Source organism: Rhipicephalus sanguineus, chromosome 2, assembly GCF_013339695.2.
Source record: "Rhipicephalus sanguineus isolate Rsan-2018 chromosome 2, BIME_Rsan_1.4, whole genome shotgun sequence".
Classification (NCBI taxonomy): Eukaryota; Metazoa; Arthropoda; class Arachnida; order Ixodida; family Ixodidae; genus Rhipicephalus; species Rhipicephalus sanguineus.
Window position 1 is genome coordinate 123164187 of NC_051177.1, and position 18533 is coordinate 123182719.

The 18533-nt window shown below is 43.8% G+C and overlaps 1 protein-coding gene and 1 non-coding gene across 5 annotated transcripts in view; one reads left to right on the forward strand and one right to left on the reverse strand.

Annotated features, from left to right (window-relative positions):
• The window catches only part of LOC119383616 (regulating synaptic membrane exocytosis protein 2), a 242646-nt gene that overhangs the window by 121418 nt on the left and 102695 nt on the right, over positions 1 to 18533 (reverse strand). The gene's annotated exons all lie outside the window — the stretch shown is intronic.
• Trnal-caa (transfer RNA leucine (anticodon CAA)) lies at positions 15859 to 15974 on the forward strand. The gene is made up of 2 exons: positions 15859 to 15896; positions 15929 to 15974. It is a non-coding gene; the product is annotated as a tRNA-Leu (tRNA).

Sequence of the window (18533 nt, forward strand, 5' to 3'; positions counted from 1 at the left end):
GGACTTTTGACCGTTGCTGATGCTACCACAGTGGCTACCAGAGCTACTTGGCCGAAGCGGGCTACACCTCCAAGAAAAAAAATTCACAGAAGGATTTGCATGATGGAACTGCGAGGTCTTCTTGGTACATTAGAGGGACACTAAAGAGAAAACGATTTTTCTCATACTGGTAAAGTACTCTTTCGCAATGCCAACATTACCATGCTTGCCATGAGAAAACGCTTGGTAAGTTAGAATGCGCAAAAAGAAAATGCGGTAGGCGACACCACCTTGAAATTTCTGCGCTAATCACCGTGATGTCATAGATTTTGACGGCGTCTACTAAGGCTTACGTAGCTCCTAATCAGTAAAAATTAGTACATGGCCCTCTGAGGGGGCCAGAGACTTAACATACCATGTTTCAACGAATTTCGTTGAACCAATGTTGACAAAATACGAAAAATTCACTTTGAAATCCATGACATGTGGAGCTTTCGGCACGATATTTAACAGTGAAACCTTGACCTCGATTTTCTCCCCTATTGATACGACTGTGATGGAGAAATTAACAACATTAGTGTTTCCAATGTAAAATTTATCAATCTAAACCGATTCATTGTTTCATTTTAGTGTCCCTTTAATGTATATAGTACACCAATGGCGAAACTGCCGAGTACAGTAGAACCCCGCTTTTGAATTACCCACTTCTGTGTTCTTCCCAGGCATAACATCTCTGGCGTCTGGTCCCAGCAAGGAATCTATTGACACCTATGAATTACAATCCCCTTTTCATGCATCCCCAGTGCTCAGCATATCCACAATGCTGGATATGCTAGAGAAGGTACGTCAATGAGTTTGGCAATGTGTACTGCCACAACACCACAAGAGGTGCAAAAGGAACACCGGACTTCCATCAGACTTCTTTTAGCCATAAACCGATGAGTACATTCTTTTGAAGCAGAGCTATGTGGAATGGGTCTGTTTTATTATTTAGCAGCAATATGTTTCCTGATTTTAACCAAATGTTTGTGTTATACATTTTTCAGCTACTGCTTTTCTTTTTTTTTGCAGTCTTTTGAAAAGCATAAGGGAGGGTTTCTACTGTACTATGAATGATGAATGAATGAATGATGAATGAATGAATGAATGAATGATGAATGAATGAAATGAATGAATGAATGAATGGGTAAACTTTAATGAAAAAAAACTTAATTTCTGTTTTTAAGTGCCAAACCGTGATGTCATTATGAGCAAGGCATGCAGTAGTGAGAAACTTTGGAATAATTTGGAGTACCCCGAGGTCCTTTAATGTGCACCATATCATGCACATCGATGTTGTTTTTTTCATTTCACCTCCATTTAAGTGCAGCTGCCATGACCGGGAATCAAACTGCTTCTTCGAGCTTAGCAGCACATCTTTGCCGACCGTAAGCTACCACAGTGGTAACTGCCAAATATACTATCAGCAAATAACTGCCAAAATTAATGTGTGGCACAATGAAAACTTGCAGGCATTGCATGAAATTTAGGGCCAAAAAAGAATAAGGCAATACTGTATATGTATTAAACCAAAGGTTGCATTGTATAGGCATATGCTGTCTGCTTTAATATACGTGCAAGAGTTTCCCTAAAAATGAAGTTCCTACAAAACATCACCACTTGCTCCCTATTAAGAATAGATTCCAAGGAAGAACTCCGTCAGCTTTAGGCCTTCTGTTCTAGGACGTTCTGTTGTTTAGGCCTTCTGTCCTGAGGGCATCTTCGACCAATTGCAGCGGTGCGCCAGGAGGCCGTGCAAAGTTTCGTCTAATCATTGTAGCGTCTGGGCGCACCAGTGCTATTCGTTGAAGATGCCACAAGTGTGCATTGTCCAGAAACCAACGAGTGCATCTTAGAAGGGAATATCTGCGGGTACTCACGGGACTCCTCAGATGAGGCGCTCGTGTCACTGCTAGATGTAGTGGCTTTCCTCTGCTCCGTAATCTTCTGCTCTGTTGGCCTGGCACACTTGTAGACCTTATAGGAGTTTGATAAGCTGCCTGTATTTATCAGAAATGAGAGAAAAGCAGGAACATCTGAGCCATGTTGCTCAAGCTTGAAAAATGGACTAAGGCTCAGTTTACCATGCTGTTACTTGCACTGTGGCTACATTGCCCTGCAGCACTACCCAAGAAGGGCAACGAGAAAGAGGAGACCTTTTAAGATCTGTACACCATGCGAACTCAACAGTTACTATATAGTCGGATACAACTTGAGAAGTCCGTAGAGGCCCCACCCAGATGACCAAAGCGTGGCAGCCGGCCGCCTCTGCAAAAAGGAATAGTCCCGCTCATGCACTCCGCAGTGTTCTCCAAAGGCCACCGACCATCCAGCTCAACAACTCTGTCGGAGTGCATGCCCATTGCTGCAGGCTTGTGTGCATCCGCCTTTGAGGAGGAAATGCCGCGGACTTCTAAAGTTGTATCCTACTATAAGTATTGAGTTTGTGCAGTGCAAATCAATGGAGACAAGAAATGAACACGCAGACAACGTGAACTTGGGGATGCTCTAAAGACTATCTGTGTAGACTGCATTTATTAAGCATAAGATAAAGAAAGGCAATTTCTTTTTGGGCAAAACTTTGAAACATTTCATTGTGATAAGACATTTGCATGTATTAAAGGTTCATTTCAATGCTTTTTTTACACGAAAGTGTTTATGCCGGGGTCCACTACGGCTCCACTGACGCATTTCCGTCACGGATATGACGTTGTAAAATATAAAGACAAACGTAGAGCAAAGAAAACCTAGAACAAAATGTTTTGCCAGCGGGAGTCGAACTTACGACCCCTCGATCCCAAGCGTGCAGCGCGAAACGACTCCGCCACAGACAACACATTCTTCGCATACTGGCATGCTATTATATACACCATTTGCCAGTGGCGGTACTCAGAGATCGGGGTACTCAGCGTGTTTTCGTATCACTAGCGAGATGGCGCGATGGGCTCGAAGGGAGTAGAGTTACTGTAGCATATACAGTAATTACTCTAGAAGGGAGTCTCCCTTCTATAGAGTTACTGTATATGCTACCTTGGTGTAGCAGAGTTGCGCATCTGCTTTCCAAACGGCGCTAGCACCATGCATTGCGGAGAAGCTGACCCCGGGCCAACTTTCGTATTTCTCGACCCGCCGCTGCACTGAGTTCAACTAATCATCGACAAATGTTATCGCCGGTCTTCGACACGCCAGACATGTTAATCGGCGACACGGTAGGCATGTCGCCTGCAAAAACGGAGTGCGGCTTTACGCGGGTGGAGGTAGTGATAGCCAGACCTATGCGCAACTCTGCTACCTAAAAGTAGGTATACAGTAACTCTAGAAGGGAGCGCGATCGTCTCCCCAGGCGTTGAGTGAGCGTGCGCCTCTACAGGGCGTAGTCGCTCGTGCGTGCGCGCTTATTTGTACGTCTGCGCTAGCTCTCACGTACCGCAAGTTTGCGTTGAAGTACGAGCACGAAGGTCACTTCGCTCACTGCAGGCCGCTTTTGCGAAAGGAGCGCGCTGCTCACGAACAAATAGTTACAACTGTGACAGTTCGCGCTCATCCCGTGTATACTTGTGCGTTCGTTTCGTGCATCCTCCTTATTATTTGACCAGCGCGCTTTAAAGGGGTCATGAACCACTTTTCCAAGTAATGATCTAATGGCCTCAGTATCGGAGTGTACTGCCTCCCGAATCGATTGCCGCAAAAATTTCTCGAATCCGTCAAGAATCAGCGGAGTTACGGGGGTTTGGCGCACGCTCCCAGCGCTTTCTCTCTTTTCTCGTGCCGACGAGCGCACTGGAAGCTAGACAGGGAGGATGGCATGGGGGAAAGAAGTTACGCCAGCGCGCGTCATGAAACGCGATCGCTCTCCCGCTGTGATTCGCTTGCGCGAGTGCGGCGCCGGCAAGTGCGGCATTCCGCGGCAAGAAGCGCATCTGATCCGAACGCCGCTCTCGATTTAGTCGGCTATCGGCCAATAAGCATGCTATGTCTTTGCTATAGTGTTCTAGAATATTGAGAACACTTATCTTTGCGACGTACAGCGGACAGACGCCCCGCCCACCGACGAGAGTGAGAACCGGCCTCTGTTTGAAAAGAGGGTGCCTGGGGAAACGGCAACTTCGCGCTCCGCTTGTGGCCATTACGCGGCGCGCACGACTGTAATATTTGGCAGAGCAGTTCATAGCCGTGTCAGCTTTCCGCAGGATGTGTTTTTTCAATCAGCCCAAGGGGTGCTTCATGACCCCTTTAACTGTCGAGCTGTGACAGTTGTTAGTTCGCGCTCATTCTGTGTATGTTCGTTCCGTGCGCCCTTTCTGCTTGAGCAGCGCGTTGCAAGTTTCGAGCTGCTTGCCGTTCTTCGCGTGAAATTACAACTTGTTGCTATATAGCATTCATTCCTTCGACCTCGGGCGAAACAGTGCACAACAAGCGCTAAACTACGTCTGCGAAGACACGTTTTACTTTCGTGGTATACCGATATTATTCCTATGAGGGATCAGCCATGTTTTTTAATACGTGCTCGTACACGTAAGTTCTGCATTACTTTCCGGCCTCCATTTATTTGTGCTGCACAGCCATAGTAGCCAAGAATATGTACCAACAAGACCGCGAGCAGATTCTCTGGACACATTTGCGATAGCTCAATAGGTGCACCGAGTGGACACTTAATTGTCTCACACGTGTGTGTTGCACATTTTTTTCCATATCTGGTGCGTATGCTTTTCCTTCAGATTTCCTGCCATTCTTCTTTGTGATAAATACGAATCCGTCATCTTATTGTTTCTTTATTTCAGCAAGCGTTAGCTTCCATTGTATGATTGTTGGTGAAAACATGAACTTCCAAATGGCGACAAAAACCATTAAGGATATTTCAGCCAAATTTGTGGTGTCTGTTTTCGACTACCATCATCTCATTTTCTTTTAGCAGAAAAACATTTAAAAAAGGATGCCATTTGTCTCTGCTGATTTATTTCATCATGTAATCATAATGTCATGTATCATCATGTAGCCATCATCGTAAGTGCAGTGCAGCCATCACTTTTATTGTCAATGCTGCCACTGCTACATATTGATTATATGTTAAGCTGCAATTAATTGGCTTGGGTAAATGTCAATGCTTTAGTGGCACTCGATAATTCATTTCCTGCTGCCAGTGGTATTGTGTTTCCTCTGTTTCGTATATAAAAAAATGAAAATTAAATGCATATGAGATACTCTTCAAACAAAAGGTTTATGTGATGTACCAGAAATGACGTTAGCTGTATGAGAGGACATACCATTTCATGCCACGATGACTGGTATAACACATCACATCTTTCTCAATAAAAAATTAACCGGACTACGATAGTGCTAACACGAATCCTGAGCACAGCTTCGTGTTGGGGCAGTGCCAACTGTGTTTGAAGTTTGGCTATCCACAGTTGTAGCAATGTAACATTTGTAACACATTGCCACAGAAACTGCCAGCGCTCGAATGCTACGTGCACCACTCGTGCAATGCAGGCGTCACGAACCAAGCGAAAGCGTGACAGCCCGTTATGACAAGTGAGCCAGCCACAGTGCACATGCCGAGTGCACAGTGCACAAGCCACAGTGCACGAGCTCCGACGATGGGCCAGCGCACGTGACAGAGGAATAAAGCGAGGTTAGGGGCCAGTGGCTAGTGATATATTGATAGACTTCATGTTCGCCCTCTTTCGTCCTCATTCGCTTTATTGGTTACGCCGATGACAATGGCAATGCCACTTGATGCAGGAACAGGCGCCTAAGAGCTGCGCTCTAAAAAAAAACAGTTCCAAATTCCTGGGTACTGTGAATGTGCCAAGAACTGTACAACAATATTACGTTATTAGAGTAGTCTCGTGATGTTACTTATGTACATGCAGCCAGCCTTTGAGACATGTTTCCCTCTCACAGGGTTGTAGGTATGCAGATTATATGTATGATTGCTCAAGTGGCTAAGAAAATGCAGCAAAGAAAACGTAGCGAAGAAAAATCTGTCGAACACTTGGCCTGTTTCCGTCCCTTAACAGTGATGGCCTGCACTGTTTGTAGATTTGCCTAGAGTCCTTGGCATGGCCAGCCAGGAGTGCCTCAGTGCCTCATCAGGGGTAACTCGGGTGTGGGTTCCACCTTTTTGTTCACAAAGTGAGAAGTTAGCTGTACAACTTTCGGTCACATGAGACAGATGTGTGAACCTGCAGTTTCAATGTGTTTCCTTTGCTGTAGTATTTTCATTAATTTGCGAGGCATTTTCACCACTCTCTTGAGCTTATGCACATGCATATCATCCCATAGGGTGCCACTATTGCTCATAGACTAACCAGTGAAGTTTTTCTCATTTCAGCCTAGGCAGCACAATACGTATTTGTCATTATAAATGCCTGAAAGGGTGAAGTGCTCCCGCTACATTATTTTAGAGGTGAATTGAATTGGTCGCCACATTACTGAAAATTAAACTAACAGATCAAGAAAAAAAAAATGGTCAGTTACTCACACGAGGCAAAGGGAAAGGAAGTCGATGAACTCCTCGTCATTGCAGCCTAAAACAGCAGCAAGCGTTTTCGAGTTTGGTCTTCGCTTCTTTCCTTTGCTGTTCTGAGTTAGACGAGGAACGTTCTTGAGTCTAAAAGAGAAAAGAAAAATAGGACAAGCATGAAGACAAGCCCTGAAGTTCTAAACTCCAGTAAAGGTAGTTTCGACAACTGAAAGGCTACATGGGCATAGTTGTGCTGTTTACGTTATTGTTTTTAGCTAAGGCCCCGCAACGAAAAGTGAAGGACGACGCTGATGCAAATGGTTAACTGGTTAACATTTATACATAAGTAAAAAACAGACATTTGCTTTGTGTAACAAATTGTTCTTTGCTTTTGAAAGCCTAAAAACATTAAGTGTTGATATATCCTTCGCAAGAGCTGCAAGCTTCTCGGGTACTATATAGGAAGCACTTAATATGAAAATGTCCTAAAATCAGGTGCACTCCACTCTAGCACACCTGAGTATTGGGGACAGTGTTTTTTCAAAACAATGAGACTCCTTTATTATCAATGATTTTTGAGCTATGTAAAAATAAAGTGGCAGATGCCAATTCCTACAGATGTTAGGAAGCAAGCCAACTTGGAAGCAACTTGGAAGCAGTTAGGAAGCAGGCCAAATGTTGCCAACTGGTTCTTCGTAGGAAATTATATAGCATGTCGCTTTAAATTATAGGATTGCGCAAAGTTTCTTGATACTTTAATAGGTCTCACAGTGAGTGCATGTGTGCACTGGCTTCCACATCAATGCATGCCGACGATTCGCTATAGCGCGTCATATCGAGGTTTGAACTTATGACTTTGAACTCAACACCGCACACCACAGCTGCAGATGAGCTACCGTAGTGGATGAAATTATGTGAGTCTGCTTGTAATTCGCATATACGCTGTAGGTTCTTCTGACATCACGATGCCAGAAGACAAAAAAAAAAGGTGTTGCACACTCGTCTCATGGCTATGAGCGATGCTGACTACCGTATAAACGCGTGTAAGGGCCGCACCCGTGTAAGGGCCGCACCCCGTTTTTTTTGAAGTGCTATTCTAAAAAAAAAAAAATCCGCGTACGGGCCGCACCCACACTTTCCTCAACCAATACGTATTCAAAATGCGCGCGCGCGTAAGCTTCTAGGCGTAGTCGATAGATGGCGCAAGGAACGCAACCATCATCATCGTCACCAGAGTATATTTATTATTTTTGGATCTTATTCGTGTTAAGATGTTCGTGAAGGGGCTAAAAATTTAACTTTTTATTAGTATCATAGACCGCCAACCAAAGGTTAAGTAGGATTTATCCTTTCTTCTCACATCTCATACAAACGCGCTATCGGCGCTATCCATTCGGCATTAGCATCACCAACTTTGGCATGGCGTGTCGTATGGTGTACTAGCGTTCGCGTTGTTCGGTTTGTGCAGTCAGCCAGCCACTTGCTGTAGTTTTCTGCACTGTTCGATGACTTCGTGCTAGCTTGTTTTCTACCGGCGTTCACGTTTTGGCAAGATCGGCAAGTACCTGAATAGCTACACTGCTGGCTATAAGTTGAAGGTGATCGAGTATGCTCTCGAGCATGGGAAACGTGTCGCCGGCAGAAAATTCGACGTTGACGAGAAGTGTGTTCGACGTTGGTGTGCCAAAAAGGAGCCTTGCGAAACACCTAACAGCACTACCAAGGCGCACTATTACGAGGAGAGAGAGTACAAGTTTCCCGATTTGGAAGAAGACTTGCTCCCGCTATGACTGAAGTGCGGAATGATGGTCTTGCGCTCACAGCGGACATGCTGCGTGTGAAGGAACTAGCCTTGGCGACTGTACTTGGGTGGATCCTATCTGCGTGGAGCTCGGTGTCGACGGACATTGTGTCCCGAAGTTTTAAAGTCGCCGGATATCTAACAGCTGGATGGCACGGAAGATGACTGCTTGTGGGGTGACGCGGCGCTTCGCAGCACGCCATCTCATCTCGGACTCCAAGTCTGAGGACTCGCCGAGTGACGACGATTGAGCACGTATGTCGCAATAAATGTCGTATACTGCAATAAACGCTCTTCGTTCGCTAACTGGTGCGTTTTTACTTTAAAAAAAAATGTCGCGTGTATGGGCCGCACCCTGAAAATTGGCCCTCATTTCTTGAAAAAAAAGTGCGGCCCTTACACGGTTTATACGGTAACACCCCAGGTTAAAATGCGCAGATATGCCGATGAAGTGTACGGGAGGACGATCGCCACCGTAGCTCAATTGGTAGAGCATCGGGCGCGTATCTGAAGTTGTAGGTTCGGTCCCTGCCGCATGCAAGTTGTCTTTTCATCCACTTTAATTTCTTCGCATTTATATCCCAATTACTCCAAATAGCCATATGTCGGCAAACTCACTCATGAGTTAGACTCACTCAGACTCATTCAGACTCAGATCGAGCCTTGTGTCTGAGTCATAAGGCTGATTAATAGTTCGTGAGTCTTGAGTCCGAGTGAGTCCTGTTGAGAAAAATTTTGGTGAGTCAGTCTGAGTGAGCCCTAACGGCGCAATATATTCATGTGAGTCTGAGGGAGCTCCAAATTTTTTGCCGACCTATGGTCTGTGCCACTCAACTTTCAGCATTACTATTAAGCTTATGATGACTCACGTTTACGCTCACGTCTGCTCACACATACTTCAAAGCACTAGCTGGCGTTCATACGCCATCTGATGACTCACGTTTACGCTCACGTCTGCTCACACATACTTCAAAGCACTGGCGTTTCATACGCCACCTCATATTTATTAATCAGAGCGTGAGTTGTGGAGGGGGGCAGAGGGGAGGGGGTTCGACCTCCCTCTGTCAAATCTTTCATGGGAAGTTATTGGTAAAAAATAGCTCGTGTGAGTCATCTCTTTCGATAAAAATATCGATCCTTACTGGATTGTAACCATTGACAACTCGATTTCAAGGTATGAGATCAAAACGCGCCAAGTAGAAGACTACTAGTTATATGGGATATGATGTTAAGAGGGTTGACACTATGGTTGAAAAGTTTATTACAGGCTAAGGACTCCTGAGTAAACTCACTCAGACTCAGAACGAGCCGCGAGTCTGAGTGAATTCGAGCGAGCAATATTTTGGTGAATTTGAGTGCGAGTGAGCCTGGTTGAGAAAAATTTCAGTGAGTCCGAGTCAGAGGGAGTCCGAATGAGGAAAATTTCGGTGAGTCTGAGTCCGAGTGAGCCCTAAAGGCAAAATATATTGCATGAATCAGTCTGAGTGAGCCCCCACATTTTTTGCCGACCTAGGCAAATGACATCCCTATACTTTCTTTGGCTAGATTTTCTGTTGGTTACAAGCCCTTAAAATTCCCCTTCTTTCGCTCAGGTTAAAATACATATTAGGGCACAAGATTTAAAAGTGGTGCTCCTGACCGAAGAAGAGCCTCCTGCGTGTTGCCAGCTCGAGGACGCAGGTGGTGGCAGGCCAAGCACCTCCATTATGCAGGCCAGCTGGTCGGCCTCGTGTTCGCCCGGAAACAAGGGAAGCCCGTGTACAGCTCAGCAAGTATACAACCAGGCTCCAGATGTCAATGGCGGTACCGTACGGAAGGCCCAGGATCACCTGTGTTCGTGTAACGATTAAGGGATGCAAAATGACAAATGACGCGTCGTTGCCTTTTGAAATTAAAGTGGCAACAGCTATACAACCACTTTGAATGCCAGCGATAACTGCTGCATGCTCAAGAGACAAAACTTTCAACTTTACATCACCTAGCTAATGTAGGAATGCAAAGCAGTAAGTAGAGACGTTATAGGACAAGTTCTGGACCAAGGCAGTAGCATTTTTCAGAGTCCTATCCCACGCTAAATGTAACTTCAATAAAACACATAAGTTGTGACTGATTGGCACTGAACAAACTGTCGCGCTTTGCATGCGAAGTTAGCATAATAAGCCATACTTAAGCGCATTCTTTCATTTTACCCACTTTCAACCAGAGTGAGTGTTATGTCCACGGTTTGTTCATGCTAATGCATTCTTCTAGACGATTGTGAATAACCATCTAGTTTGAATTACCACCCTGCGAAGCTCTCAAACAGGCGTTGAGCTGAGCTGTTATTTAATTGCGTTCGCTAATTCCTTCTTGCTGAGCTTGGTTCACATTGTAGGAAAAACACCAGTGGCATAGCCCAGGGGAAGTGGATTGGGATGCTCGATGGTGGGGGCTCAACCTCCGCCTGCCCCTGAAATTTTTACAATTTGTGTGTGTATATATGTACTCGCATACAAACACAGCAAACATAAGTAACGGGAGGAGTCGACATTCCCCTCCCGCTCCCTGCAAAAAAAATTCTGGCTACACCTTTGGAAAACATTAATGAGTGTTTCTCCTGTGTATTTGCTTCTGCACGATTTGTAATTTCATTTAGCACTCATTCATCTTTTCAATATTACCCTGATCTCAGTTGACAGTAACTAGGGAGGTTCTGTGCAGGATTTTTTCGTCACTGTACGATGATCGTGCCTGTTTTCTTTTTTTTTCTTTGAGCAATTAACACAAATCATCGCTCACTGATGCTGATAATCATTGTTCACAGACTAGATAGAAGATTGCAGATCAGCTCGCTGTAAAAGCATGATACCAACAAAGCGATGAGCTTTCTTTAAAAATTCTATGCTGTGTGGTAAAGGATAGTCAGGTGAACACGGATATGGACAATGGACTCACCTCTGGCGAGCGGGGTAGAACCGGGACTGGATATACGTGTAGACCCTTTGGTGTACAAAGCAGGAGCTGCCAACGTCTATCACCTTGATGGCGCTGCTGCCCTTTGCTGTGAGAGAATATTTTCCTGTGTAAGCAATGGAAGAACAGCGTATCATTTCACTGTGGGCAGCACACGCAATAACCTAACTGTACTCCATCTCACCAATTCATGCAACAGGCCGTATGACAGCCATGTGATATGCAAAGGTTGTGGGGTTTGGCTCACATCTGGCAGTTACGTTTTCATATGCTTCAATTTTGTTTATATCATCTTACTTCACCTCAAAAAAAAGTACAAAGAAGACCCTCTATTCTAGCTCTCCTTAGCTTCATTATACTATGTTGTTTTTCATATGGCGTGTGTCTAGAAAAAATTGGCCCTTCAATCGATTTCCCGTATTCGTTCAACGGTAGCGAAACATGAGCCATGTGTTCTGAAGAAGCACGTGGAAATGTGCTACTAATGCTTCCATGATGCTTTCATTCAGTCAGCATTAAAATCGAGAGCACTTAGAGTGGTAGAGTGCAAAGCCGTTATCTGCTTCTCTTTCGATTGGCTGACACGACCCGTAGCTTAGCTTTTGCTGCACTATATGTACAGTTCAGAGATCAAAGCCACGGAATTGACACTTATGAGGGTGTGCATTACATTACGAGTGCTGCTCTGTGTCCACTTACAGGCTTGAGATCACAGTGTATAATCTTCTCCCGGTGGAGGAGCCGTAGGCATTGCACGAGCGAGTAGGCAAACCTCCTGATGAGATTCAGACTGAAGCCCTGGTAGCTGTTGTTCTTGACAAGCTCGTAGAGGTTCATTCTGCATGAACATTTCAAAGCACCATGTACTATAATGTAGCACAATGCATTGCTTTGTTGTTTTTTAATTGAATTGAGTGAACCCTTTGGAAAGGGTGCACTTCTTGAAAACTTTAAATGACTCCATCGACTGTTGACACACGCTTTTTTCAGTGTTAGTTTTATGTGCTCATCATTTCGTGTATGCATCAATGAAACCACAATCAGCATTTTCTGTGTATTCAACTTGGAACACCTGTAGTGTGTGCGACTGTTTTTAAAGTATACTATATATATATATATGTATATATATACGCAATTCAGTGAACAAAATATTGTGAACAGAATTATGCAGGCTTATGCTTTTCAACACATACTGGATACAATTACTGGCAGTAAAATTTTGTTTCACTTCCAGAATTGCTAATTGACAAGCACAACTAAAAATGGAATGGCTGACATCGCACAAAACCGTGGTGCATCTGCTGTCCTATAAAATTTGTCAGGACGTTAAAGTTTGATACTAATACCACACACAAAAGGTAGATCTGTGCAGCAAAACTGACCATACTAAATAACTGTACAAAAAATGATGATGAATTCGCCCTCGCGCTGCCAATTGCTAGCTTCCTGGTTAGCTCAATTGGTAGAGCGACCACCCCGGAAAGGCGTTGGTCCCGGGTACGATCTCCCGAACCAGGACGAATTTTTCGGCAACCATGAAGCTTTCTTTCTGAGAAATCCGTGTGGAATTTCCTTGTGGCTTCGTGCTACAAACAGGTGGTTGTCAATTTCCTTCTTAACCCTTCCGCCACATTGCGGGATTCTGCAGAACTGATTTTGCAGCACACGAAAGCACTTGATGTCTCAGAAATCAGCTAATGTATACGATTAAGGCATAGCAACTCTATACAAATTCTCTTTGAGTTGGACAGCAGTACTCATGCTACTGTAATCTCGGGCTGTTGCTGACATAGGCAGGGCATAATTGTAATTTTTGGTTTGTCACCAACTGTAAATAACCACTTTGCCTAGCAGCTTTGTATATGCTATGCAATGTAGCCATAACGATGTAATGCAATCGTTGCTTAATGTAAACAAGAAGCATGCAAAGCTGTGTTGTGAGAAAGGTCACTCACCCCATAAGCTCAACGTGATGCATAAGTGGTTCCTAAAGTAGAAATAGTCATACATGTGTATGACATTGTGATACTGGTCCTTGTCCTTTTCTTCAAGTGGTCTAATATCTTCACCTCAATGAGGGCCTGTTGATGAAACCTGAAATAAAATTGCAATATTGCATATTACCGTGTACAATATGTCTACTTGGCCTGTAAAGGGAAATTATGGCCAACAGGACTCCTTATATATTCGCAAACGGCGGGAGTGCTACACAGATTCTAAGACAATTAGCTACTCAAGAACATAATTGGAAGCCCATAAATCTAATGATGACATAATCAAACTGCAAGTGATCAAATTGACATGTATGACACATATAAAGGCAAATATTGACATGCATATATGCATTTTTTTCAAGTATATAGCGTACTAGTTGCAGTGTATACGTGAATCATGTGACATCATACTGCAAGTCTCAATAATTGTGTTTTCATTAATATCTTACTTCCTTTGTGTATTACCTAATATTCAATAGCAATTAATTTTTATTTTTTCACTTTTTTTCGAACCACTGCTGCTTATTTTCATGTATTGTAAATAGATGTAAAGGTATTGCTTTCTTTATTACAGGTAATAAATAAATAAAGAAATCAAGCAAAATTAAATATTTCATTACATTGAGATCTCTGGCTTGCCATGGGCTCACAAAGTGGCATAGAAAGAAGCAGTACACCATCACCATTTCGCAAAGAGAACTTGTACAAATAATGCTGTATCCCTCAGTGGTTCCTCAGTTCCACACACTCTCACACCACGTTTTTGTATGGCAATTGAGAAGCTGTTATTATGCAGATAAGGCACCGGTTGATGCCCTAAATAAATAAATAAATTCTGCTCAACATGCCAACATCTTTTTGTTCGCTTAACCACATTCCACAGTTAACTGATATATTAATTTACAACCCACACCCTTCTATAAACCTATGTGTGCTACAAATGGCGCTTGTATACAAAACACATTGTCATGCCTGCAGTTCATCACTGCATGTGAAAGTGTATGAGGTGAGAAAACAGCACATATTTATTACGTATAAAAACACTCCGCTTATTAACACGACATAATTCTCTGTCTATATGGGAATAGTTAACAGTGTATACACATATAAATGCTACAGCACATTACAAACTGCAAAGCAGAAACTGCAAGCAGAAAATTCCAGAGCAGAAAATTTGTCAAAAATGGAACATAATTAAGTTGTGAGGTCGTCAGGCTCCGGACAACCTTTACGTTCCTAACGAGCATGTGAACAAGGCTAAAATGACATAATACATTGTTAATGAAATATTGTCGAACGTTCAGCAAGAACAGCGCATTATTCATTTATGAACTGATCTGGACTTCAATTGCTAATGTTACACCAAGTGCAATATGTGTTCATATTTATTCAGACCCCCCCCCCCGTTTTTTTTTAAATGTGGCTGTCAAAGCTTATAGGCCCCACATTCACGGTGCTGAACACCAACAATTATTAATATGTGCTTTTAAAGAAGTTTTAAGGTAGTCCCTTTACATGAGAAATGTGCTGTATGTGACAGGCATTTATATACATGACCTCAACACCTCCAGGGAGGATACCGACGCCCCCCAAAAATGATTCCACTACAACCCTCCCCGCCCGCTAAATAAACCCCTGTTGTAATAATAATAATAATAATGATGATAATAATAATAATAATAATAATAATAATAATAATAATAATAATATCTTCTAACTTCTGCCATTTTATGTCCTTTATTATTATTATCATCATCATCATCATTATTATTATTATTGTTATTATTATTATTATTATTATTATTATTATTATTATTATTATTATTATTATTATTATTATTATTATTATTATTATTATTAAAGTCAGCCACAGCATGGCTCACAGTGGAACCAAGCAACCAAAACTATGCTTTCTGATATTAACACTTTGCTTAATAACTACGCAATAAGCGATAATTACTTTCGAAATGTGCAACTGATTTGAGAAATGGGAAAACTGCAGTAGTCTCAATACAATGAACTTCAGTTACAGTGTACTTCAGTCTTCGCAAATAATAATTTCAAAATGGCCGCGCGAAGGATTGTTTTAGATAAAGCCCTGGAGATGGCGCCATGGCACCACGAGGTCTCTGTCGCTCAAGTGGATGAAGTTAATTTCGACGTGACACACAACGGGGCATTCTTTGGCGCAGCCAAATTCGCCGGTGCAGCATTCCCTCCGCTTTCCAGAGATTTGAACGCACTTATATTTTTTCACGATATTATTTTATCCTGACCCTTTAGCGGCTCACTACTAGCCACATACGTCCGTGTTCCAGATTGTAGGGCAACGTGCAACGATGTGTGACCCGACTTTTATTTCGAGTTTCTTTTTCACAGGGACCATAACTTTTCGGTAGGTCTCTGCATGTTAACGCTGAATCCTGCACCATGTCAGCTGAAGCGCCTTCTCGTTACGAGGCTTCGAAGTAAAGCCCATCACGTCATGAATGCATGCAGCTGCAACTGACCTATTGCCATAGCCACTGAAGGCTAGGTTAAACGAACTAAAAAAAAAAAAGCAAAACAAATATGTATATGAAACAACGCACCCAACTCGCCGCTCGTTAGAGCGTTGCTGAACAGCTGTCAGGATGGCCGAGTGGTCTAAGGCGCCAGACTCAAGGCACTGCCTTACCCTTGATAAGGGCATGGGAATTCTGGTCCACGAATGTGGGCGTGGGTTCGAATCCCACTTCTGACACAACTTTTTTTAAATATTTATTTTATATCAGTGGTGATTGAATGAACCGTGATATTTTTTTTTAGGTTAGAACAACACGTTGCTCTAGTTTCAAAGGTGAAAGGTTCAGATCACGTTGTGTGCAGTAATATGTGTGTGTGTGCATAGGGGTGCGCAGATAGGGGGCAGGGGGGCGGCCGCCCCTAGTCACCTAAGAGGGGGGTGCAGAGTCTGCCCCATACATTGATTTAATAGGGAGGCGGGCGCCGCGATGAACCTTCGCCCCTCCCTGAAGGGGAACCCTGCGCACGCCTATGTGTGTGTGTGACTATATATATATATATATATATATATATATATATATATATATATATATTATATATATATATATATATATATATATATATATATATATATATATATATGAGAAAAGACACAACTAAGCGGTTGTCTTAATTTTATTTGCCAACGGTTTCGACCGGAGGACCGGTCTTCGTCAGGGCTTATGAGCAAATACAGCGCTGTATTTGCTCATAAGCCCTGACGAAGACCGGTCCTCCGGTCGAAAACCGTTGGCAAATAAAATTAAGACAACCGCTTAGTTGTGTCTCTTCTCTTCCCAAGTACGTTTGGTCCATTGGAAAAGCTTCTTCATATATATATATATATATATATATATATATATATATATATATATATATATATATATATATATATTATATATATATATATATATATATATATATATATGAGGCGCCCCGCCACGGTCAACGTTTATAGAACCAGGTTGGCCACGGTGGTCTAGTGGTTATGGCGCTCGACTGCTGACTCGAGTCGCGGGATCGAATCCCGGCCGCGGCGGCTGCATTTTCGATGGAGGCGAAAATGTTTGAGGCCCGTTAAAGAACCCCAGGTGGTTGAAATTTCCGGAGCCCTCCACTACGGCGTCTCATAATCATATGGTGGTTTTGGGACGTTAAACCCAAGATATTATTATAGTATGAGAGGTGGCACTTCAAGAAAACTTCATTTATTACGTCGACGTTTCGGTCAGAGCCTGACTAAGAGGCTGGGTCCGAGCTAGTTGGTACACTGACATTATGAAACCGTTAAGCGCACAAAGACGGGAACAAGAAGACGACACACAGAGCGCTGTGTGTGTCGTCTTCTTGTTCCCGTCTTTGTGCGCTTAACGGTTTCATAATGTCAGAGCCTGACCTTTCTCAAGACGAAATGGTCGTGCATATTTCCGTGTTTATATGGACATCAAATGAGAGGGGAAGGAGGTGACAGAGAGAGAGAAGGAGGGGGATAAGTTTGCTTAGGGCCCTTTTCCCCCTCCCGCTCCTTCCCCCTCCCGCTCCTTAACGCGTCCTTGCAAGTGGAGCACACCATGAATTCACTGTAGTTGATGTTGCTGTTACTCGTCCCGAACTCTTGTTGGAGCACGCCACGCGGGTTCATCGCGCGTCTGCAGAATCTCGTTCCCCGATGCCATCACGTGATTGCTGAGAGAATGTAAAGGGGAGGGGTAACAGCGTTTAACCCAGCCCCTCACACAGGCCCGAACGCGCTAGCGCGTGCCAGCGCGTTCTGACTAGGATACAACGCGTTGCTTCATCGCGCGTCTGCAGAATCTCGTTCGCCGATGCCATCACATGATTCCCGAGAGAGCGTAAGGGGGAGAGGCTACAGCGTCTTACCCAGCCCCTTACACAGGCTCGAACGCGCTAGCGCGTGCCTGCACACATGGTTTTGTCTGCATTACACCAAGCCAGGACAGCATTCGGCATCCCGAGCCCCTAAAGTGCTATGCACGTATCATCATCAAGGCGGTCGAAGAACAAGAGGAAGAAGACTTCCACTTGGCGCGAGCGCGCGCTCAGATGGCTACGCTAGGTGGTAGAAAGCGGACGGTCGCCAATGGAACTACGGACAAATCCCAGCGCAAAAGCTGCTTCGCATAAAAAACACGGTTTCCGCTTCGGTGTTATAGAAAGATAAACGGAGTGACTGGAAGTTTCTTGTGGTACAACGCTTGCTGCATACTATCGCAATCGTAGTTTTTTAACACGAAAGTGTTTTATGCCGGGGTCCACCAAGACTTTCATGACGTATTTCCGTCACGGAAGTAGGTCATCAAAATGAATGCCATCAGATGGCAAAGAAAAAGTTCCGATAACGGGAATCGAACCCATGACCTCTCGGTCCGTGACGACGGCTGGCGGGCGTTTAACCCACTGAGCTACCGCCAAACACATTACGGAGGCGGCATGAACGCGCCTTTTATCTTTCACACTTGCGTCTGGCAGTGATCATGGATGGATGGATGCTGTGAGCGTCCCCTTTATAACGGGGCGGTGACATCTGTGCCACCAGGCTCGAAAAAAAAAAAAAACGCGCTGTTGCAACGACCGTTCCATTCGGCGCGTTTCCAAAACAAGTTTAATTTCGTCAACGCTTTAACACATCGTTTGGTGGCGGTTTTAGCGCAAGCCTCGCTCATAGCATCCATCCATATCGACAAATAGCTCTCCGACAAGGAGGTTTAAAAAAAATCACAGCATATCCACGGGGTGA